We start from the raw sequence: 25,425 nt of genomic DNA on the forward strand, positions 1-25,425 counted from the left end.
AGGAAAGAATTATTTGGGTCATAGAGTAAGCCATGAAGTGTTTAGCGTTTGATTGGATGACACCTTCAACTCTGGCAATTGCAGAGAAAGCCCATATTGCCCTGGAGGGTAACTACCACTGGAAGGAGGGGGTAGTAGTAGGCTTGCTGAGGACCTCTGCACTATTTCCAACCAACATGAGACGTAACAGTCGCGTTGAGAGGGATATTGTGTGTGACAATAATTCATCTTCCAATGAGAGAGATCTGGCCTTTTTTTCAAATGTGGACGAAGTGTGCATTGACATTTGTCAAAGGAAATCGTGGGACAGAAATTCATCGTTATCTTGGGATTTCGTTTTTTTATAGCTCTCTCTCTCTCTTCCTATCTCCCGCTCCTCTCTCTCTCTATCCTCTCTCTCCTCTTCTGGCTACCTCAGTAGTTTTTCAGACTTATTTACCTCAGCCTGCCCTTTGGCAGTCTTTTCTGAAATGTTGTGAATTACTTCAACAATATTTTGTTAGGAGGACTGTTGTCAAAAGGACATTCCCAGGTTCTTTGTAATGGTGGAGTATAGTAGACAGTGAGTGCTGCTTCTTACCATGTGACTGTCCGATTACTACCGAATGATTTGTGAGGAAGACTGTTGTCAAGAGGACATTCCCAGGTATAGTAGTTCAGACCTTGCAAGTAGCATCTGGCCTGAGACTTAATTATGCTCTCTTTATGCACCCAAGTGTGCAAGACTGCAATGCTGCAGGGTCAGGTCTTATGAGGAATTGTATGATTATACAATAGTTTACTTGCTTTAGTTTGCTTCAAATTCACCAATTCACACGTAGTACTACATTTGAACTGTAGCCTCGTAAAATCGTGCTTGCATTACTCCTGGTTGATTGTTGAACTTCCATTAGCACCATGATGGGTGAGGTTTTGAAAGAGTTCCACCGCCTCTAACTGTCACAACAGGCATAAAACTATTTGAAATTGCACCCACACCCTACGGCCGGATGTGTTGGATGATACACACACAATAGAGAGGCAGTCAATTTGAAGGTAGTCAATTTCGTCAATTTTTAGGCCTCCTGAAGTTTTCGAGTGTTTGCTGCCTCAGTGTGGTTCGAGATGGGGTCCATTATCAGAAAGAACTCTGCTGCTAAAATTCTCCCACGTGTTTATGAATTGAGAAATGAGAAGTATTTCTATATATTTGTTGACTTTGTACATAAATTACATATAATATGTATATGTATTGAATTGTAAAATGAACTTTAAAATATTTTTTTTAATAAAAGAGAGCAAAAAAGTATTTCTCAGAGAGCACAAGTCTTATCTGTCAACCCAGTTCATTGATGAAGTTTGGGTCTCTGGGTTTGTAAGGTGTCACCTTTCTTGCAGGTTTAGTTTTGGAATGAAGTGACCTTTTAGAACTGGCTGACAGTACAAGAGACTGCATGATTCACCACCTACCATAAAGCAATTGCAGGACCATCTACGGGAATATTTTCCAAAGCAGAATCTCAGTGACTGGAAAAAAGAAATAACAGTTAATTGACAGTTAATTAACCTTATGGAAAACTAAATACAACGGAGTTTCTCCTTCATTTCTGAGCAGACCAATTGCATGAGGACCCTGAATTAGCAAAAAGGGCGTTGAAATATCTTATATCCCTTTGCAACAACATATGTGTGAAGCAACTTCCTCTCGCTGTATTGCAACCGAAATCAGTTTTAACTATCTACGTCTGCGGTTAACGAACGATTCCAGATTTTGACAGTTGCTGTTCCCGGAAGGAACCAGGTGTTCCCGGAACCAGGCTCCTCACTCGTCACATTAAATTAGGTAAGACTTTATATGAACACGTGCTAAATTGCACTCTTAATATGGTGTGTGTCTGTGTAGAGAGAGAGAGAGAGAGAGTTGTGGGGTGGCTGCTTCCACCTACATTTATGTGAGGGGCATTCGCCCGAGTACTAGCAAAGTTTGGGAGAGTTTGAGAGAACCACTGTTTTGAACGATTTCCTTTGTAATTTCCCTGTAGAAAGGCTCTCAGGAGCGCCTACAGTTGGTGCACAGTAAAATACTGTAGTTGTCCCTTCCCTCTTGGTTGGTTAAATTTATGAAAGTGTCTCCATGAGATTTGTCTGAATAATTAACAACCGCGTCAGTTATGACAAAACATACCAGGACATTTTGGCAACAGTATATCCAATCTCTCTCCCTCTCACCTTCCTGGTCGACCTCGGACGCTGCTCTTCGTCATTTTAAACGCGTTTATTACCACTTTTTTTTGCATTAGCCTATTCCTGTTCCCAAATCATTCCCATTTGCTTTGCAGTCTCCATTTTCTTCAGACTGAAGCTCTCTCTCTCTCTCTCTCTCTCTCTCTCTCTCTGGCCAAAGCATAGTTTTCTTCCTGGACTCTTGTAGCTACTGAAATCTCGCTACAGTATAACATTGTCTCTTACTCTTATTGATACCCACTCTATTTTCTGCTTTCATTTCTCCTATTATTCCTCAGCATATTTGTGTGTCACGGTGAAAAAGCCCGTGCTGGCGTATGGACAGTTTAACCTAAATCATTAATATAGTAGTGCCGACGCACTGAATTCATAAACAGCTCACATAGATGTTGTTCGTCGTTACCCGTCAAAAGTATGGCATCGGAAACAGGTGTGTCCACCAGACGATCCTAAATCATTCTCTCCTCTCTCTCTCTCTCTCTCTCTCTCTCTCTCTCTCTCTCTCTCTCTCAAATAAGCTTGATTTTGTTTATGTGAGTCATACCATTTGCTAATGATTGTTTTAGAGAGTCGGTTTAACCTTGGTCAATTGCACGGTTTATGAAAGGTTAGGAAGCTGTCTCATTTATCGCTTAATGAAATTGTTTTTTTCTTCTTCTTATTCTATGGGGAGGCGAGTTTCAGAGGACTATGCATGACCCCTCCCCTCTCCCTCTACCTCCGGCCCCACCCTCAACCATCGCTTAAATTGTATAGTTTTTCATTGCATGAATTCTAGTTCAAATGCTAATCACATTGAGAACTGGAGGGAGGCTTGGAGGTGTCTGTGGGCTATCAAAAGTAGTTTGTCATCTCTCTCTTCTGAAGTTTTAGTGATCTACTCCCCAGATCAGTGACATAAGCGTATAGCGTAGGTGTGCTTTTCTCACTCTTATGGCGTCACTGAATAACTACGACTCATATGAAATCGTCTATAGTATCTAAGAGGAAATGATTTTTGAGTCGTTTTATCAACTGGTTTTTATCTTTTGTCTACGAATATGAAAAGTGAAGTAGTACTACCGGTGACAGGCTTAAGTATGGTGCGTCTCTCTCTCTCGCTCTGTCTCTCTCTCTCTCTCTAGGTTGGTCTAAAAACCATCATTGGCTATTACGGGCATACTATGAAGATTTCTCTTGTTCCTTCCTTCTTCCACAAAAAGAAATTTCAAATATACGTTCTTCTCGAACTTGTTAACTTGCGACATTAGTCGTGAGTGTGTGTGTGTTTTTTTGTTTTTATGTTATGGGTTAATATTTCAAAAAATGTAATGACGTTATCGTTACTGGGGTAGATTGCTGCCAAAGTTGAGGCCATATTTAATTTCCTAATAAGGATTGTCTTACTTGTAGGGTAACACAGCACAGCCATTGTTTTCTGAATCATCTGCTTTTTTGTGTTTCCTGCTCTAATAATAATCCAGCCTCGTATTTATTGCGTTTGCTCTTATCTGTATCTATTTGGATGTGTGTCTTTTTCACATAATTAGTCTGAATTTTTTCTTTTTAGGGCGCTGTTGCTGCTGATGCCTAAAGAGGAGTTACAAGGATGAGGATGTCTCGAAGACTTGTTATAATTAGTCCCTCCTCCTTAGAGGAGACATCGCATAGAGAGAAGATGTCGTATCATTCGAGCTTGCCTCTTAGGCAGGTAAGTGTTTCTGTGGCTGGTTTTGAAGTGCTTGCATCTTTTGGGAAAAACACAAGACATCCATAATTCTCTCTCTCTCTCTCTCTCTCTCTCTCTCTCTCTCTCTCTCTCTCTCTCTCTCTCTCTGTATTTTCAGTATAACGGTGTTGATTTCGGTTTGCAGTTTTAATCAGAAGTGGAAGGTTAAACTTTTGAGATAGTCTCTGATGATGATTGTTGACAGTTTTTGGCCACAAGCGTTTCTATATTGAACCATCTCTCTCTCTCTCAAACCCATCTGTGACCCTTCCTCCCGCCTCTCTTAATCCAGAAGCATTGTTGAATACTAGGGCCGGATTGAGGGTGTGTGGGGCCCTAGGCCGATGACCTTAGTGGGCCCTCTCATTTATAGGCAGCTAGGTTTCTGGGATGGAGCCCTAGGCCATGGCCTGCTCCCACCGCCCACCGCCCACCCCCAAACCGTAAACCGTTGAATACTGACACTAGCCAAGAATCCCCCCCCCCCCCACACACACACACACACAAAAGATAAAATGTCCCATTTCGTCCCATTCAGACTCTTGTGAGAGACTTCGGTTATCAGGAAAATGTTCCAAGATATTTATTATGCTTACTCAGGGGCCTGGCCTGCATTTATTATGCTCGTTCAGGGGATTGCATTTATTTTTTCTTCTATGTTTTTACGAGCATTACGCATTGTCAGTCCCCATATTTGGATAAAGAATTGAATACATAAGAACAAATAGGGAAAAGATTTATGCTATCCTTCACATATATTAGATATTTGTTATAATAAAGCCCACAAAAAGTTTTTATAGTGTAAGTAACACGCAAAGAAAGAAAAAATTTTAAGAACATTCTCAGTTTGCCTTTTTTTAACGGATTTGAAACCATTAAATCATTGTTAAAAGCTTTTAATGTCAACCTTATTTTCTCATATAATAACACACTAAAAGGAATGTTAATAAAAAATAGCCCCAGAGAAAGCAACAACATAATATATAAAATTCCATGCATGGATTGTCCCTCATTCTATCTCGGACAGTCTAGCAAGGGCCTAGAAGTAAGGCTAAGCCAGCATAAATATTCGGTAAAAACTGGGCAAACATCTAATGCAATATTTATTCATTTAAGTGAAAACAACCACCGAATAAATTGGGTTGGTAGTTCAATAATTGCACGGTCAAGAGATGTCTTATCCCGAAATCTTTTAGAATCTGCTTTAATACAACTTACTTTTCATTGTAATTTCAATGTTAGTCGTGGCCTTTTTCATTTAGACCCTTGTATTTGTAACATGTTTAAGAATGACCTCAAAGATATAATTACAGACTTAAATAAGAATTAGTTGCCTTTGAGTTATCTTCGTTGTAATGTATGTCTAACCTGTATTGTGAATTTGTATTGTGAATATGTATTGTGAACATGGTTTTGTTTACCAAAATTCTGAACAGCTGTCACCTATAATTCTTTAATTGTCTTGTCCTTGTATCTGAGATGCTTATCTTAAACTTTTAATCGCACCCATTGTTTATGCTTGTTTGGGAAGGTTACTCTCTTCCAGGTGTGTCGGATTTAAGGTACTAATCTCTTTATAATTCCTATCTGTCAGTTATACGAATCTTCTTGTTTTGTCTTTTGTCCCATGTATGTCAGTTCTGCTCAGTAAAGGACGTGGAAACGTCGAAAGGTCTCGCAGTTACTCATTCGTTTATTTTTCCTTCGTGGCATATATCTTTATATATATAATATATATATATATATATATATATATATATATATAATATATATATATATCCATACATACATAATACATACAATACATACATACTACATACATACATATGTATTAAGCCTTTTGTTATTTTTCAATATAAGTCTTACTTCAGCTAAAAGTTTTACTTTAATAAAACTCCTTACTTTAGCCAAAACTATTATTTTAGTAAAAAGCCTAAATTCAGCTTTAGGCTTTAGTCTTTCTTTTGCAAAAAAAACCATACTTCAGCTAAAAAAAACGTAAATAAAACTACGTATCCTGAATAATGCAACATCAAAACCTGCACAGAATTCACACAAGCAAAGTTACATTTGGCATTATGTAGATAAGTCTTTAAAGGCCTTCTTTTCATTCCCGTCTTTAGCTCTGAAGGAGGAAGGATGTTTTCTTTCGTTTCATAAACATGGGGATATCCTCGATTCGCTTCCAACGGAAGAGACGATTCTGATGATCGTGTATTTTATAGTCACGTTAATTACAAGTAACCAAAAATTAATTTATAAGAATTGTACTAATGTTGCAGATTTTTCTATAAACAACGCGCACCCGGCACCCACACCCACGCCCCCACCCCCACCCCCCCCCACCCCCACCCCCCACCTCCGACACCCCTACCTCCGTAGGCATACACATACAACACCACCAGACTTACTTTTATCATAAGAATATACAGAATACTAATTTACATACACGTATATATATATTATATATATATTATATATATATATATATATATATATGTATATATATATATATATATATATATATTATATATTCGTTAAAAGCAATTGCTTTAGTGGCATCAGTAAGTTTCTTGCAGTATCTTCATATCGACGAAGTTTTTTCCGATTCTCGTTTGTCAATTTCTAGGTGAAAAATACGCAGACTTCCTTCTTCCATTCATTGAATTTTGTTGTGACAGCTGTTCGGCCTTATGGCATTATCAAGCGACTACTCACTTACAATCTGGCCTTCCGGCCTATTTATTCATCTTCTCAACTTCAAGTTGCTGGATTCTTGCTGCAGATTCTTCTATACGGGTGTCGGAGTTATCTTCTCTACCTCCCTCCATCATGTCCATGCAAGAATCCAGCAACTTGAAGTTCAGAAGATGAAATAAATAGGCCGAAAGGCCAGATTGTAAGTCAGTAATCGCTTGATAATGCCATAAGGCGAAACAGCTGTCGCGACAAAATTTAATGAATGGAAGAATGCAGATGTCTTCCTTCTGGTTATTCTTTTGGAATAATGTAAAAGACCGGCTTTGCAGAAAGTCAAGTATGCTATGTCCCTTGATGAAGACTTCTAATAGAAGATCTCTGTCAAACAAAGCGGGCATAAATATCGATAGCTAGATCTAATTTTGCAGATGTCTTCTTCATGGTATCTGTTGCGGAATAATGTAGAAGACCGGCTCTTGCAGAAAGTCATCCACACTGATGAATACTTCTAATTGACTATCTCTGTCAAAGCGGGGCAAATAGTCGGGAAATATCTAGATCTATTTCTTGCAGATGTCTTCCTTCTGTATTGGTGCTTGGAATAATGTAGAAGACCGGGCTCTGCAGAAAAGTCAATCCCTTGATGACGACTTCTAAATTGAATATCTCTGTCAAAGCGGGCAAATAGTCGATATCTAGATCTATTCTGCAGATGTCTCAATTCCCTTGTTATTCTTTTGGAATAATGTAGACGGACCTGCTCTTGCAGAAAGGTCAAGTATGGCTATGTCCCCATTGATTTGAAGACTTCTAATAAGAAAGATCTCTGTCAAAGCGGGCACTAGGTCGAATTATCTAGATCTATTCTTGCAGATGTCTGCTCGCGGGTTATTCTGTGGGAATAATTCAGGACCAGGGTGTCTCAAGGAGGACTTCTTCCCTGGGTGAGTGTCCCCCTAGGGCTTCCCCAGGGGAGGCTGCAGCAGTCCTCCAGGAGATGATCCTCCTGAGTCACGACGAAAGGAAAATGAATCCTCCGTCCCCCATAATCACAAACATAATATGGAGAGGGTGGGTGGGTAGGGGGCGGGTGGAGAGGGTGACGTACAAATAACAGAAAACGAGCTTAGATGAGCTTAGTGGTCTATTGAAGGCCCATAAGCTTTGTTAAGCTAAGTTGCCTACTGTAGTCTCATAAGCTTAAGTGGCCTATTGTAGGCCCATAAGGTTATTTAAGCTTAGTAGCATTTGTAGGCATATAAGCTAATTTAAACTTAGTGGCCTATTGTATGCAAATAAGCTTAGTTAAGCATAGTAGCTATTGTATGCAAATAAGCTTTGTTAAGCTTAGAAGCTCTCCTGGTTGATGGCTACTTCACAGAGGCCATTCTGAATGAGGTATACCTCGAGGAGGTATTTCTGAGATATTTTCCAAGATGAGGAAAATCTCTCGTAAGCTTAACAAAGCTTATGGGCCTACAATGGCTACTAAGGTTATGGGTCTACAATAGCGTAATGAGCCCAGAAAGGTTACTAATCGTATCTAAGCTTATGGGCTTATAATAGGCCACTAAGCTTAAATGAGCTTTTGAGCCTACAATAGCTACTAAGCTCATCTAAGCTGATGGGCATACAAAGGATACTAAGCTTATGGGCCTACAATAGGCCACTAAGCTTAAATGAGATTATATCCCTAAAAAGGTTACTAAGCTTATCTAAGCTTATGGGCCTACAATAGGCCACTAAGCGTAAATGGATTATATGCCTACAAAGGCTACTAAGCTTATCTAAGCTTATTGGCCTACAATAAACATTATATTGTAGGCCCATGTGCTTAGATAAGCTTAGTAGCTTTCGTATGCCCATAAGCTTATATAAGCTTAGTGGCTTATTGTAAGCCCATAAGCTTAGGTAAGATTAGTAACCTTTCTAAGCATATAAGCTCATTTAAGCTTAGTGACCTATTGTAGACCCATAAGCTTTATTAAGCTTATAAGAGAATTTTATCGTTTGAAAATCTCTCAGAAATTCCTTCTCGAGGTATACCTCATTCGGAATGGCCTCTGCGAGGTAGTCCTCAACCAGGAGAGCAGGGACGAGGTAATGCTTGCCCCCAAAGTGATCTCTCGTCCCAGAGGGCCTCTTCGAGGTAATCCTGAAATTAGATTTCCTAGAGGTATTAATCATCCGGAAATGCCTCTACGAGGTAATGATTTTCCCATGGGTGGTCTCGACAAGTTAGTCTTAGCCTGGGAGGGCCTCCACGAGGTAATTTGTGCGAGAAAGACCACGACTAGGTCATTCTTGCCCGTGGATAATGACCTCAACGAGTTAAGTATCACCCCCAGCGGGCCTCAGAGAGGTAATTACCTAGAGAGAGATCTTGTCCGATAAGACATCAAGGGATAAATCAAAGAATGACTTATCTAGTGAATCTCTCTCTCTCTCTCTCTCTCTCTCTCTCTCTCTCTCTCTGTTGCCACTTTTATATATAATTATAATAATAATGAAGATAACAGGGAGGTTTATGATATAGAGAGGGATTGACTGTCAGAATGGAATATAGAGTTTAGGCGAAAGGCCAATCACTGGAGCCTATGAGGTCATTCAGCGCTGGAAAGGAAATTGATATTAGGTTAACCTTTTGGTGTTACGCTATGAAATGATTGGTAGGAGAGGGTTAAGGATGTCTAGATGGAGGAAAGGTAATATGGAAGGAGTTACAGTAAAAGGAATGAAAGAGGGTTGGGAGGAATCTCTCCTTGGAATCTAAATCAGCCTTTTATAGTCTGCAATATGATGCCTGACTGGTAAGCTTGAAATACTTGACTTATTTTTTTTGTACTGACGAAATTGTTACAAATATCCCATTGATATAATACAATTCACCCCTGTTATTTTGACGTATAGATATTGTTCAATATGATAACCTTTTCAGAACACATTTATGAAACAAAAATGATTGCACACCATTTTCACAACAACACTATTTCGTAGGTTAATGAAATGAGTACCATTACAGTCCAGGCAAGCAGCCTCTGGGGAGGACCTTCCTTGGTAAAGGTGCCCTTAAATAAGGGATGGTTTCCCTAGGGTGCCTTAGGTCCCCTTACCCACTTCCCCACCTGTCAGCTGTCACTACACTGAGCCTTCCACTGTCAGGGAAGGGATTGCTTTGGCCAATCAGAGGCCTCCACTATACGCTACGTTTCTATCGCCTTCTCTCATTGGCTCAAAGCTTCGGTTTTTGGGCAAAGCGTCGTTCTAAACGATCTCCCATTGGCTGATGGAATGAAACCCGACTTTCACAAAGTATTTCTATGGGACCGTTCTCCTTTCATGTCTAACACACACACACACACACACACACACACACACACACACACATATATATATATATATATATATATATATATATATATATAATAGTTTAATAGTTTATGAAAGTGTAAGCACATATCTATATATATAGATATATATATATATTTATAGTTCTATAGATATATATATATATATATGTGTGTGTGTGTGTGCGTGCGCATACACCTTCATAAACTATTATATATATATATATATATATATATATATATATATATATATATATAATAGTTTATGAAGGTGTAAGCGCACACACACACATCACACACACACACACACACACACACACACACACACATATATATTATATATATATATTATTATATATATATATATATATAATGTGCTTTACACTTTCATAAACTATTAAACGATTATATATATATATATATATTATATATATATATATATATGATATATATATATATATATATATATATATATATATATATATATATATATATGTGTGTGTGTGTGTGTGTGTGTGTGTGTGTGTGTGTGTTAGACATGAAAGGAGAACGGTCCCCATAGAAATACTTTGTGAAAGTCGGGTTTCATTCCATCAGCCAATGGGAGATCGTTTAGAACGACGCTTTGCCCAAAAACCGAAGCTTTGAGCCAATGAGAGAAGGCGATAGAAACGTAGCGTATAGTGGAGGCCTCTGATTGGCCAAAGCAATTCCTTCCTTGACAGAGGAAGGCTCAGTGTAGTGACAGCTGACAGGTCGGGGGGCGGTTTCCTTCCTAAACAAGAGCTAAGAACCGGTAAGAATATGGAGTTTCTTGGATCATATTCTTGATTTGTAGGTTAGAATGACCATCGGGAATCTTAAGACTGTCATGGAAAGGGGGTATTGTGGGCACGGAATTGAGAATTCTGGCACTAATGCAAATTTTTCTGGAGGGCGTGAAGACTGTAGAAGCTGGACGGCCGTTGTAGTATACTTTATGAGAAATTGACTTGAGGCGAATTTCTGTAGATTCTGAGGACCTTGGACGTTTTTGTGGTTTGGGTCCATAGCAAAGCTTTCGTCATAATTTGACTAAAGTGCTAAAGGTGGAAAGGCCTCCTGTGTACTATATGTGGGCTCTTTGAACAGACACAGACGATGTCAGACAGACGTTTTCTGTCTTGGGCAATGTGGAAAAGAGCCAAGTGTAGCGAATCGCAGTGCTATGAATCCCTAAAATGAAAAGTATGATAGGGTACAGTTTAAAAGAATTATCTATGAGTAAAAAAACAATATCAAGAGATGGAAATCTGATAGCAAGGCTTGGGATGAAACTACCCTCAAGTGCTACTATTTGTTTATGAAAATCCACGAAATTCGGGATATTTTTGCAGCTGCCCAATTTGGCTAACATCGGTAATCAACGGCCAAGTATCGCTGAATCAGTATCATCAATTCGTAGCTTAATTTATCTTTCAGTCTGTGATTAAGGTGACGAGACTAACTACCTGTTAAATAATCATCACGAATTTGCAACATTCTGCTTAAATAGGGGTCCAACCGTGATCACGGGTCCATTGCCGGATTACCAGGTGGCGGACGATGAAGGCTTTCAGTAGGGACCCAACTTAAATTTCTTATATTTAAAGGAGTGGTTACGAATCCAGGCTCTGGGCACTATTTAAAGTGATCAGTTTGAGGTGATTGCAATAGTATTATTGCGCTTTCAATGATGGTCACTAGAAGTGCATAAGGATGCTTGTATGTAGCATCAATTTATGCCCCAGGTTCTCGGTGGGTAGGATCCATAGGTGATAGTTGCGGGAAATTTTACACAAGCACAAAAGCACATGTTAAAAACAAGTTTTTCAGCATTAGTGCATCTCTGTCTCTTTTATCAGAAATGAAGAGAAAGCTTTCCAATGAGTCTTTAATCGGCCGTTTGCGAGTTTGACAGCTCGAAGCCTCTGCCACGCCCACCTGTCGTTTCAGTAGCCCGGGATTTCGAAGAAGATAATCCGCGATCCCTTCGATTCTAAAGGAGATTATGTTAGGATTCATTGAGTGTCTCTCTCTCTCTCTCTCTCTCTCTCTCTCTCTCTCTCTCTCGTCGTCTCTCTCTCTCTCTCTCTCTCTCTCTCATCTCTATATATATATGTTATATATAATATATATATATATATCTATATATATATATATATATATATATTATATATATATATATATACATTATTATTATATATATATATATATATATATATATATATATATATATATATATATATATATATATATATATAAGTGAAAACACCGGGAACAATTCAAAGGACACTTTTCAGATTGTCAAAATTTGAATCACAGTTTTGGGAATATAAATGGTCCTGCACGTATTTCATTCTCATTTTACTGGTCGTTATGTAAAGAAAAATCTGACGATAATTACCGTAAGTCTAGTTTCCGAAAAAGTCCACCGCCATATTTACGTCTAGTGACTTGACAGATAATTCTTCTGTCTTGCTCGAGACGAGGTGGACGCATCAGTGCTAATGGCTGCCGCCAAACCGTGAAGGTCTGGAAAAATTCTAATCATTTTGATGTCATTTACACCGTAATGTGACTCGGGGCACCAATGGTATTTGGTTTCTGTGCTGTATTTCATTTCATATAGGCAGAGTTGGTGCCAAGTGTTCAAAGTAGCGAGATTAAAAAGATTTAAAGTCACGTAAACAACTGCTGGATATCTAGGCCATTATGGTGTGATATACTCGGTAAGGTCACTTTTGATAAATAAAGGTGGTCTCTGATTTTTTACGTATTATTTATTGGACTATAGTTGTGTTAAAGCAATTACTGAGGGAAAAGGCTTTAGATTATAACTGAGGATAGGTCGAAAGGAATGCCTGATGTTTGCGATGGCGGTGTCCATATGTAAATTCCGTGTTTTTAGCGTCATTACATTAACTTGCAACACGACATTAACTTGCAAAACAAGACATTAACTTGCAGTACCCGACATCAACTTGCAATACAAGACATCAAGTTGCAATTCACGACATTAACTTGCAATACACGACAACTCTCAATACAAGACAAGTTGCAATACATAACATCAGCTTACAATGCTACATTAACTTGCAATATGCGACACTAATATGCAATACACGACATTAATTTGCAATACACGACATCAAATCTCAATGCAAGACAAAGTTGCAATACAAGACATCATCTTGCAATACAACATTAACTTGCAATGTGCGATACTAATTTGCAATATACGATAACTTGCAATACAATACCTCAAGTTGCATTACATGACATCAGCTTGCAATACATCACCTTCCAATACACATCAACCTGCAATACTACATTAATTTCCAATGCGACATTAACTTGCAATACATGACCAACTTGCAATACTACATATCAACTTGTAATACTACATTAACTTGCAATATACGACATCAACTTGCAGTACAAGACATGAAGTTCAATACATGACGTCAACTTGCAATACTACATTAACTTGCAATATACAACATTAACTTTCAATACATGACAACTTGGAATACACGACATCAACTTGCAAACATTTAGTCCTGCAGGATTGGGTACTGCCTTAGAGCGTTGGAGAATAAAAGTACTTCTGTCAATGTGCGTTTTAGAGCAATCTTGGTATTAAGCGCCGTGTTCGTTACTATGCAGTGTTAACTGTGTTGCAGTTTTGTGATTTGACCTTAAAAATAGCAGCCTGGTCTGTGACCTGGTACTTTTGATATTTGGTACGAATTTAATCGTATTAATAGCAGTTCCTTACAGGGAGTATTCCTTGACTTAAACAAAAAAATGAAATCTTAAACCAAAGTACAATTGATGCTGACCAGGTAATGAAAGGTATTTCTCGAAGTCAGCCATCAAACCGTTGCATTTTTTTTAAGCTTTGGCAATCGATGGTTAACCCTCCTTCATCTTAGATCATGTCTTTGCTGTTATTTAAAGTTCCTCCTTTGGCTACTGCGATGTTATTCAGGAAGAATTTTCTTATGGTGGCGCCATTGAGGCTTTTATATATATATAGCTTTAGGTGATGAACTTGGCGTATATTTTGCGATTGTTGTTCCAGTAAAGCATTTATCAAGAACAATGTGTGGAAAATTGCAGTGGATAGTTAAAAAGGAATGTCATTTGCTTGTATGTTGATGAAATATATGAAAATTATTATTTATAGTTTCCTTGTAGTACATTGATATATATATATATATATATATATAATATATATATATATATATATATATATATATATATATATATAGTTAGATCTGGTAGTTTAGTGCGTATTCCTACGGAGGTGGGAGGGGGGAGGGTAAGGTGCTCTTATAAGGAAATGAATTTGATGAACATTTTTATTACTGTATCTGTCAAAAATGGTTTTACTCAGTCGTACTGCGTTTCGTAACAGAAATCAGATGAGATTTTAACATAGCTTCAGTAATCGTTCGTGCATGGTTAGCTAGACATTCCTATCATGTTTCGGCTCGATTTAGAAGTCGCACCTTCGAAAATTCGGCCTACTATATAATACAATACAAAAGACTTTGAAGTATACATTCCTAACAGTAAAAATCTTTGACCTATGTGTTCAAAAGCTCACAGGTTAGACCATACTGATTGAATTCCAGCAAAATATAAGTTAAATATGCTGTCTCAGATAATTCGTCAATACAGTCTAGTTAATGCATCGCTATTCTTAAAGTTCCTTATAATGATGTGGGACGCCAGTTTTAGTAGCCATCAATCAATCAAAGCAATTATAGAATACTGATTTCTGCTCAGCTTGGTTTCGTTGACTGATGAGTAACGGTTACTAATGTCATCATTGACAGTGTCACTGTAGGGTGCTGTGTGTTGTGTGAGCTTAACCTGTAGACGGCCTTACCTGTCACCATACCACCGAGGGCGGTTATGGTGGCAAATAACTGGCTTATTAATTGATTAATTCATTTTCTGCTAGAAGGAACAGTATACCATTTGAATAGGGCGTGAGTGTTAAGTTTTTTTTTTTTTTGACCTCAGAAAACGGAAAGCCATAAACTGGGGACATATACAGGATTGTAACGTGGAAGAGATTTTCATTACAGATACTGATGGACTGTGGCAAGGATTTTTAATTCATTTTTAGCTTTGAGTTCTATTAAAGATAGAAGTTATCGTAGCACTCGCTTGTATTACGGAAATGAGTCTATAGTTAACTAATGCGGGCGTTATTTCAGTCTTAAGCAAAGCAGTTCACGGTTAAGGACAGTTGGCTTATTCACACTTGTATTTTGGGTAATTAAAAAACATACTAAGCACGAATGAATATGATGTATATGTTTTCAGAGGTTATTTTTGATAATCGTATTCCTACACTTCACGCGCTGAATGAAGGTAAACACAATTTTCTTACGAAGAGACGACCTTCAAATTCGAAGTATTTACCAGTCTTAACTATTTTTGTGCTAATGATAAATGATTTTTTTTCTTTAAAATGGGTGAAAGGTCGATTGAAATAGGTTTAGTAATTCTATTGTGGACCTATTAAGTTGAAATTGATATTTTAAGGTTTCATCAAGGGCTGTCCAACATCCATTTCTCTAATGTAGTACTACTGACAAACACTATATCTATATATTTATACTGGATGACATTCAACTCGCGTAGTCTTTTAGAATCACGAGTGAGGTCTCCATGGCTTTCATCATATTAAATTTTAGTGTCAAAATAAAAAAAAAGGGGGGGGGGAAGGGGGGGCGGCCTGAGGGGGTGACTGTCTTTGGCTGCCAAGCAAAGGAGAGAGACCTTTTTTAAATGTTTGACTATTGAGTGTGTTCGATCATTAACGTAGGTTATTTGAACGTGAAATGCTGTAATATTACACAGTTTCATTTCATCACATTAGGTAGTAAAAATAAACGGTGATAAGTCTTTATTATAGCGCTGGATCTTTAAAATGCCATTTAAACCATTTTAAAAAGGAAATGGCGCACTGCTCCCCAGACTCTTAGAATCTGTCAGTTTCGTTGAAACACCAGGAACTGGTAATATAACAGAATAATTAATCAGTTGCATCGGGCATTAATGAAATGGCATTTTAAACATTTCTGATGTTATGCTACACGACGCCATTCAGGTGTTTTCAAGAGAGATTCGGTGGTTTTCATCGTCCCCAAAGCTCCGTTTTAAGTGTACCTCACCTCACTCAAGGTGCACTGAAGGCATAGAACTTAATTAAGGTTCTTTGTAGCGTGACCCCAGGCTGCTTGCAACCCCTTTCGTTCCTTTTTGCTGTACCTCCGTTCGCATTCCCTTTCTTCGATCTTACTTTCCTTCTTTTTTCCCCTCCTGTTAGGTCTGTCAGACCTCTTCGATCTCAATTTTCTTGTCAGCGCTGAATGACCTCATATGTCCCAGTCTAAATTGTATATTAATAGCTATTGTCCCAAAGCTCATATTACTCGAAGGATTAACGGGAACAATTCCTCTTAGTTTTAGGCCTATCCAGAATTATTTGTATCGAACATTTTTCCCCTAATAAATTATAATCAATGAAGCTATATTTTCGTTTACAGACTAACTTCGCTTCAGGAGCCATTTCGAATCGGGCCGTTTCAGTACATCCATAAAGACAGTTGGTACAACTTAGTTTTATTATTATTATTATAATAATAATAATAATAATAATAATAATAATAATAATAATAATAATAATAATAATAATAATATATTATTATATTATTATTATTATTAGATCGTTCAAGTATTCGACTACTGAATAAGACAGATAAAACATGATTGAATTGATTAGACGCTAAATCCAAGTAGATAACCGAATAAATCGGTATAGCGCTTTCCTTTTTTTATTTTTATTTTTTTGACAGACATTTAACCTTTGATTTTATGTAAATAACAACGAATTTGACCGATTGAACTTGAGATATATATTGGAAAATCATTCTGTTTTTCATTGGTGTTAAATATGATTCTTCGTTCTCGCAAAATATTCATAAAAATATATATATAATTTAAAAAGCTTACAAAGCAACTAAAAAAAATGAATATGGGTTATATTTATTGATATATAGGAACATGCCTAAAATATTATAATTTCATAATACAGAAGGCTATAAATGTCCCTCAATAAAGGAATTCTGTTACGAGGTCTGTTGTTGCAAATAAGCTTTGCCGTCAGTTAGTTTTAAGAACTATATAGTTGGCTAATATATATTTCTTCTTTTTTTATTAAATTAGTGTCGAGAACTCAATAAATAAATAATGACACCCTTTTGAGATTTGTCATTGCGAAATCGACGCGGTAGGTTATCGAGGTCATTCAAACGGATGACTAATGAGTAATTACGAGAGTTGTAAAAATAACTTGATATGTCTGAATGATGTAAACTTCGATTGAGCTGAAATAAATATATTCTTTATTTGCGCCTGATAAGTATCTATCAATATAACACAAAGACGACCTTTGCTATGACAAAACTCGTCATTGTTTGAAAAAATCCGTTTTGGTGTTTAAATTGCTTGAGTGGAGACGAACTGTTTGGTATTGAGTCGGCTTCATGGGTATACTGAAACTATTTCAATTCGTACCAAAACGACCGAGGAGGAAGAACCACCTAAATGTATAACTGACGCCGAGGTTAAATGCTGTTCAACATTCACGGCTGGTCGACGATTGAGCTCTGTAAGTATTAGTTTTAAAAAATGTGTTTTCCTGTCGATCGCTCAAGGTTAGAGATGAGTTCGAAAATGTTTGCATTCAGTCAAAAACCTATAAACCATTTTTGCTGTGAATACTACCTTTACTGTAGGCCTTATGCTTAGTTTTATGTGTAAATGTGTGAATATGGAAGTACGAATAGGTCAACAGATTTATACAGGACTGGTCTGAACTTTTCTACCAGAAGTGTCTCATCTTAAATATAGTACAATGGCAGGGTCAGGAACCTTCTTGTTAAATGCAAGATTTCATTCAGAACACCAGGTTTATCGTGCTAATTATATGTTGTGTAGTTATACATCCTGTGCCCCTGATTTGTCTATGATACCTGCTTATGAAAGTGAGGTGGGTGAAGTGCTTTCGTGCAAGGTGAACTAGGTAGGATATCAATGGTTTCTGAAGGTAATTACGTTGTTCCTTGTGAAGGTGCCCTTTCTTTGCTTGGTAGACCGGAAGTTAAAGGCCAATATTACCAAGACTCACAAAATAGAAATACCACGGTCCACCCCTGAGTGATCGAAGGTGCATGGAATAAGCAGTAGTCCTGTGGCTGTCTGTGTTGCGAGTTGAAGGTTCCTAGGTAGCTGACAACGGAGAATAAACCTTTCGTAAAAAGACATAGGCCTAATTCCAAGACCATCGCCTCTTTTGAAATAGACCGGGGATGAGTTTCTACTGGAACAACTCATTGGTATATAGTAGGCTGTGAGTTTTGACGCTTGTGTTCTAGATGTGTGTGTGTGTGTGTGTGTTTTTTTTTACCAAGATGAGTATTGAAGAAAAATACCTTCAGTTTTATCAATTACCTAAACTGTTTGTGGCCTCATGTCTGTACATTTCTTGGGCAGTCCTGTTCTGTGGAATTTAGATGAACACGGAGGGAAATTAGCTCGGTTGAAACTCTTCTTTTTCCTCACTGTACTGATTGTCCGGGTAAAGAATAACTGAAGTAAAGGTAATGATTTGCTGAGTGAATTTTCTATTATTATCGTAGAGATGTTCCTTGAATGGGAAATGTTCAGTGCAATATCCCTTCATTACATTAGGCAGCTGAACTAAACCCTGTTACATCTCGACACATAGGAGATTAAAACTGGTTTGAGAAACTATGAAGGCATTTGACAGTTTGTCCAGAATCTTGACCATTCAAACCATTCAAATCGTATTCAGTACCAGATGAGGGTAACGATAATAACTATTGCCAAGTTTCATAGTGAAACATTTAAGAGCCAGTATTGAGGTCATTCTTGAGAACACCTCAGTTCTTCGATTATAATTGTAACAAACCATGAGAGATATTATCATCGCCCCTTAGCAACTTCAAAGGAACTATGTAGTCCTGTTTCTCTACTAATGAGAGACGTATTCACCATTGAATATTATTTGTATCTAGCCGTTTCCCGTTATAAGTATTTAATGGAGAACATTTTCTTTACAGACGAGGTTTAACTTCAAGTTCTACAATCATTTCGATCCAAGTCGTTTCAGTACATCCATGAAGACAAAAAGGTACAGCTCCAGCTACTTCTTTCGACACTTCAACCAAGTCCTTAAGTTACCGAATAAAACAGAAAAAAAAGCGAAGTATCTTTTCATTTATATAGAACAATTGAAAGATCTTAGAAGAGATTTAAGAATGTTGCTCAGTTAAGTTTCATTTGTTACGTGACCTGTTACTACGAACGTATTTTGAATTTTGAAATAAATTGAACTCTGGAGTAAAAGTTACCGACAGTCAGTTTTTAAGAACCATTTGGCCAAGCCTTTTATTATCAGTACTTTTTTCTGTTTTTCAATGAGTAAATTAGGATAGCGAATGCAGTCAATTAAGTACAATAGCCTTAGAAATTCATATTTGCAGAATGAACGCGGTAGGGTAAGATTTCGTTATTATAGTTGAATCACGAAATTATGATGAATAATGAAAGTAATAGCTAAATTAAGAAGCAAATAAAGTAACATTAAACTTAATAAGCAGTTAATTATTGGCGTCTGGTTCGTTTGTCATCTTCAATGTGGTTGGGGATCAATTTTTGTCTAACGATGCAATGTGACGATTTTGATATAATAAAAAGCCTCGTAAATATTTGAAGAAATCTGTTTGAGTGTTTAATTTGTTAGTGTAGCAGCTTCAAAATGACTTTGTGGATTTACTGAAACGACTGCGGAGGTGGAAGAATCAGGAATTACTTCGATGTCAAAATGTGTAAATTGGATCAACAGTCGAACTGTGTTAAGTTGTTTTATGCGTTTACTTAAAAGAATCCCATTAATCTGTCGATGACAAAGGGGTCGACTCGAGTGCAAAAACATTGATCATTTGTAGAAATAACGCAAATAACTTTTGCCATAAACTCTATCTCCACTGGAGATTATATATACCATGGCGATAGGTATCTATAGACCTTGTTATATAGGTATCTACAGACCTTGTTATATAGGTATCTACAGACCTTGTTATATAGGTATCTACAGACCTTGTTATATTGGTATCTACAGACCTTGTTATATACAGTTCTTATACAAAAGTACGAACCCTGAGGTAGGATTAGGTTTATATACCAGTTGCCTCTCAACTTTTCACCAGAGTTGTCAATGTTAAATTAAACAGTCGTAACTACGATCAGGAATTGCATCTTCAATGTTAATAAGATTATCTTTTAGATGTATAGTCTGTATAGTCGAGTTCAGCTTTGCTTCTTGTAATTTGCAAGTAGGAACTATAGGTGTCTAATGGGAGTTTGTATCGTGTGAGGTCGTTTACTGTTATTCAGGAGATCAATTTTATTAATGAAACCTGCTGCTGGTTTTAACAATTCAAGAGAAGTGTTTCCATTTTTATTTCTTCTCAGTTGAATGTTATCAGTTAGCCCAGTATTATTTTATACCTAAAGCGTATAAAGCTCATATCAGTTTAATTTAAACTAATGATCAATTACCTTAGAGTTTTTATAAGTTTATTGTCAGGAAAATTATAGCAATATAGCTCAGTATGTTTCAGGATCCTTAGTTGTCTTGCTAAAACTTCTTATCACTTTAAGATCAGCTGTCAGTTAGTTCAGCACATTTTAGAATGTACATAGTTTATTTTCCACTTTAATGTCTCCGTTAGCTAGTAAATGGTTCCGTTTCAGAATATACTGTATATTGATAACTCATTTCCTTACCAGTTAAACAAGAGCTATGTGGTATCTCAGTATACTGCAGGACACAGTCTGGGCTACTCAAGATTCTTAAGTTTATTATGTCAAGTACTTCAGCACATTTCAGGACCGTTCTATTTCCATTTCTTACCAGTTTAAAATGACAATAGGTTCAATCAGTTTTAAGATACGTACTTAGTTTTCTTTAATAAATTCTTTGTTATACGTTTAATATTAGCTGTCAAGTAGTTCAGTATGTTTCAGGATACATGGATACATAGTTTTGCTTGATCGGTGTGATATCAGTCAAAAGTAGCTCAGTGTGTCTGGATACGTAGGTCATTCAGTTGTCTTGTGAAGAATTAGCTGTCCGTCAAATTTCAAGTTTTTTTTTTTTACATAAGATTATTAGCAGTCTAAAATTAATTCTAGTCATAAAAAAATCACAGTTCGTTTCAGGAATCATACCCTTTGTTTTGTTAAAGTAAATATCTCATTCAAATATTTCATTAGTTTGATAATTAATGTTTTAACAAAGTTTTCACTTGAATTTCTCAGCAGTGTTAACATCAGCTGCCAAGGAGCGTAGTCATTCATTTCAGGATACATAATTTTACCTGTATTCTCATTAGTTTATTATGTTCCACCAGATAATTAGGGATACTTCAGTCTACATAATTTTAACATAACTGCTTTTAGGCAATCATGGCTACTTTATGACTATTCTTTATCGAGAAGTCTCATATGTTAAAATGGTAAAGAATAGCTTTCCATCAACTAAGTTGATGGAAAGCTAAGTAATTGACTGTTTCGCAGAATACATCTTCGCCTAGTTGTGCAGTATCCAAGGGACATCAATGGTAGGATATGATGATGATTTTCTGTTATTTCCTGAAGTTCAACAAAAACTATCATTAGCATAAAGTTCAAGAGTTGCAAACAGCAGCTTTTACAGATTTTATGGAATATCTTCGTAGTGGTCGATAGAGTATGGAATAGATGTGGAGAGTCAAACCTGATAATCACAGCTAATTATTCCTGATATTTTCCCCCAGTAAATCTTATTATAGATATTGCTAAACTAACTTCCATAACAGTAGGGACTTGGAATTAAGCTTCTCGTATACTTTTTTTGAAAGTTTTGTCCGTAATTTGTTTCTTTAGTGTTTTATATCGGATTTCCTTTAGAAACTTGGGAATACCTAGTTCCGGAGTCTTGCGTAATTGTAATGTTATGTGAGAGTTGGTTCTTATACTTTGAAACTTAGGTGAGTGAAAAACTCTGTTTGATATAAGAGAGAGAACTCGTCCTGAAGCATTGACATGATTGCACTGTTAAGACAGGAGGTATTTCAGTTTATTAGTTTTACAAAAAAAAAAAAAATATGAAGAACTTGTCATTAATTTCAAGCGATTAATCAAAACAAAATTTTGTACAAAGCTTGCCATGACAATAATGCTGCTTGCGTAACATGAAACATATATCACTTAAAGGTTAATTGTGTCAGCATTGGAGAGTACTTTATCAAGAGCATTATCATCATGGCATCTCTGCATATTTCAAGACACTGGTGGCATGGTGAGGTTCCAAATTAAAAAGAGTTATTTGAGGTAATCTTGCATTGTTGTCAAAATGTATCATAGATGAACTATTGAATAAGTGAACTCTGAATTTCAGTGCTACTTTTAAGAGCCATTTGCAATACTGCTAATGGTATTTTAGGTAAATGATTCAGTCACACTGAATGCATGACTTGAGGATAATTTGGTTTTTCTGAAAATATCATAGGTAGATGAACTTGTAAGTAGACTCAAATTCAAAGCGTTACCTTAACTCAGATTAGGTATTGTTAACAATAATGTCTTAGGTATATGAATGAGTCAGTTCGAAGGTATCTTTGAAGGGGAGCAGTTTGACAAGGCTATATTTGTCATATGAATGAATAAGCATTCTCAGTTATATGAACAGTTTATTAATGTTACGCTGAGGGATAGACTTTCTTGGAATGTTTAAATTCCCTTAAGAACTAGTCTTTCATTTTTTCTAGGACACAATTAAAGTATGTTTCAGACATTTGACGCACAAGGTCAGTTCCTTCCTTATTAGACACATGGCTGTTGGGAGAGTTGCTATTTGATTTAATAATGTTTTGCGATGCAAGCACATCACACCTATCTCTTTCCTTGCAAGGTTCTCACCTCACAGAGGGACTGATTGTCCATGAGCGCTGTAAATTGTTGTAGTTGGGTTAAAGAGGTTGAACAACAAAGTGCTAGGAACTGAAAGGGAAGCAAACTAATAACCCTTGAGTTTTGTTACACGGATTAGACTTGGCGCCAAGAACGGCTGTCAAAAATTAAATCTTAACAGATGAGTTTTGTCTAAACTTAGGACCCAAATCAATTATGAAATTGCCTGTAGTTGCATTGCAAGAGGGAATCAATTATGCCTGAATTATAGGTTTAGACAGTTTTAGAACAGCAAATACAACAGTGTCTTGACATATGGAGAATTTTAAGTTAAGGTATACTGGCTTTTTTTAATGTTGAATTATTGCATTGAGTTAAAAATTGTGTTATTGTTAAAATTTAACTGTTATAGTTGAAAATGAAACTGTTATTATTAGAAATGTAACTTTAGATTTTGAATAATGGGAAAATTATTGTCATACCAAATTGTAAGTTGATTTTGTACAGATACTGTATTTCAGCTTTCTGCTCAGTTCTCACCAAGTACTGTATAAGGCTTCATTTAGCTAGGAAGAGAGTATCCATTGCCTCTTTTAGGTCCTAATAAAACGACATAAGAATAAAAACTGCTGAAAATACTTTAGCAGTACCAGAAGAGTCAAGAAAATTATAAATCTGTCCAGTGCTACCATTGTGATGTAGGTTTGGTAAGCTAAATATGGAGACTCATAGCTATGCAGATTTTCCCCACTGGATAACTTTTGCAGGAGTCTGAGGTAGCAATATTTTTTACCAATGTCATATCATAGAAACCGGATATAGGAACCTGATACTGTTGTGAATTGATGTAAGTAACTTAGACATTGTTATCTATACTTCCTCTCAACTTTCCATTATGTCTAGACTTATGTAATCTTTTCAGTCTCCTGTTAAAGGTGTTACGTAGAAACAATATAGAATATATATTTTTTTTCTCCTCTCTCTCTCTACACGGTTTTTAAAAGCTTAATCTCTCTCTCTCTCTCCACATGGTTTTTTTAAAGCTTAATATCTCTCTCTCTCTCTCTCTCTCTCTCTCTCTCTCTCTCTCTCTCACATGTTTTTTTTTAAATAATTCTTCTCTCTCTCTCTCTCTCTCTCCTCCACATGTAAAGCTTAATCTCTTCTCTCTCTCTCTCTCTTCTCTCTCTCTCTCTCTCTCCACACATGTTTTTTTAAAGCTTAATTTCTCTCTCTCTCTCTCTCTCTCTCTCTCTCTTTTTTTTTCTCTCTCTCTCTCTGGGGGTAGCTAAATCTCTCTCTCTCCTCTCCACTGTTTTTTTTTTAAAGTCTCCTCTCTCTCTCTCTCTCTCTTCTCTCTCTCTCTCTCTCTCTCTCTCTCTCTCTCTCCACATGGTTCTTTAAAGCTTAATTTCACACTTCTTAAATTCCCGGCTTATTCACACTACATACTCCAAGGTGCTTTTTCCATTACTTCTAGACACAGGGATTGAATACCTCAATTCTAATTTTCTCACACTTAAAAGCTTCCTTTGGCCACATTAAATACTCTCTCTAAACACACACTTAAAACGTTTGTGGGTGTGTTACCCTTTTCCATAATCACAGACATTACGATCTTAGATTAGGGTGTGAAATAGGTAGTTGATCTTTGGGTGTGTAATATTTGTTTTAGTACCTAAATTCAAGTGAATTCTGTCATGTTTATTAATGCGATTAAGTTAGGAGGTTCATATTAATCTTAATATTTGAGAAAGGAAGCCTTTCTTGAGCATTTGTACGAAGTGAGAGCTGGAGCAGTTGTCTGTCAAGATTAAATATTAAGCTGCAAATATCTGAACAGTTTGAAGAGAATTGTTAATTTGTTATTAATAGACGTAAGCTGAAGTACAGAGATTTCTTATATATATACACACATATATATATATAATATATAATATATATATATATATAGATACCATATATATACATATATATAATATATATATATATATATATATATATATATATATATATATATATATATATATATTAAATATATATATACACTGATGTACACAAAACTGGGAATATTAAAAATAAAAACTCCTCTGAGCCTGCATTGCAGTGCCCCGAAGGAGAGAGAGAGAGGTGGGGGGTGAGAGAGAGAGAGAGGGAGAGAGAGAGAGAGAGAGAGCGCCCTCAGCTGGAGGTAATGAAACCAGTCGGTTGCCAACTTTGAAGTCGACCCAAAGGGCTTAATAATTAAGGTTCTTAACCTGACATCTGATTATTCAGATGGGAGGAAGTCTTGTATATAATTCTCTCGTGCTTTGTAACATGTTTGTCGGTTTATATGCCATTAGGGAAGATATGTTAGACCCC

At 36.7% G+C, this 25,425-nt stretch overlaps 2 long non-coding RNA genes across 2 annotated transcripts in view; one reads left to right on the forward strand and one right to left on the reverse strand.

The window, feature by feature from the left end:
• LOC135199310 (uncharacterized) overlaps positions 1–25,425 on the reverse strand; it is a 252,450-nt gene that overhangs the window by 75,544 nt on the left and 151,481 nt on the right. The window lies entirely within an intron of this gene.
• LOC135199309 (uncharacterized) lies at positions 17,138–19,439 on the forward strand. The gene is made up of 2 exons (XR_010311048.1): positions 17,138–17,692; positions 19,167–19,439. It is a non-coding gene; the product is annotated as an uncharacterized LOC135199309 (long non-coding RNA).

Source organism: Macrobrachium nipponense, chromosome 25, assembly GCF_015104395.2.
Source record: "Macrobrachium nipponense isolate FS-2020 chromosome 25, ASM1510439v2, whole genome shotgun sequence".
In the NCBI taxonomy this organism is placed as follows: domain Eukaryota; kingdom Metazoa; phylum Arthropoda; class Malacostraca; order Decapoda; family Palaemonidae; genus Macrobrachium; species Macrobrachium nipponense.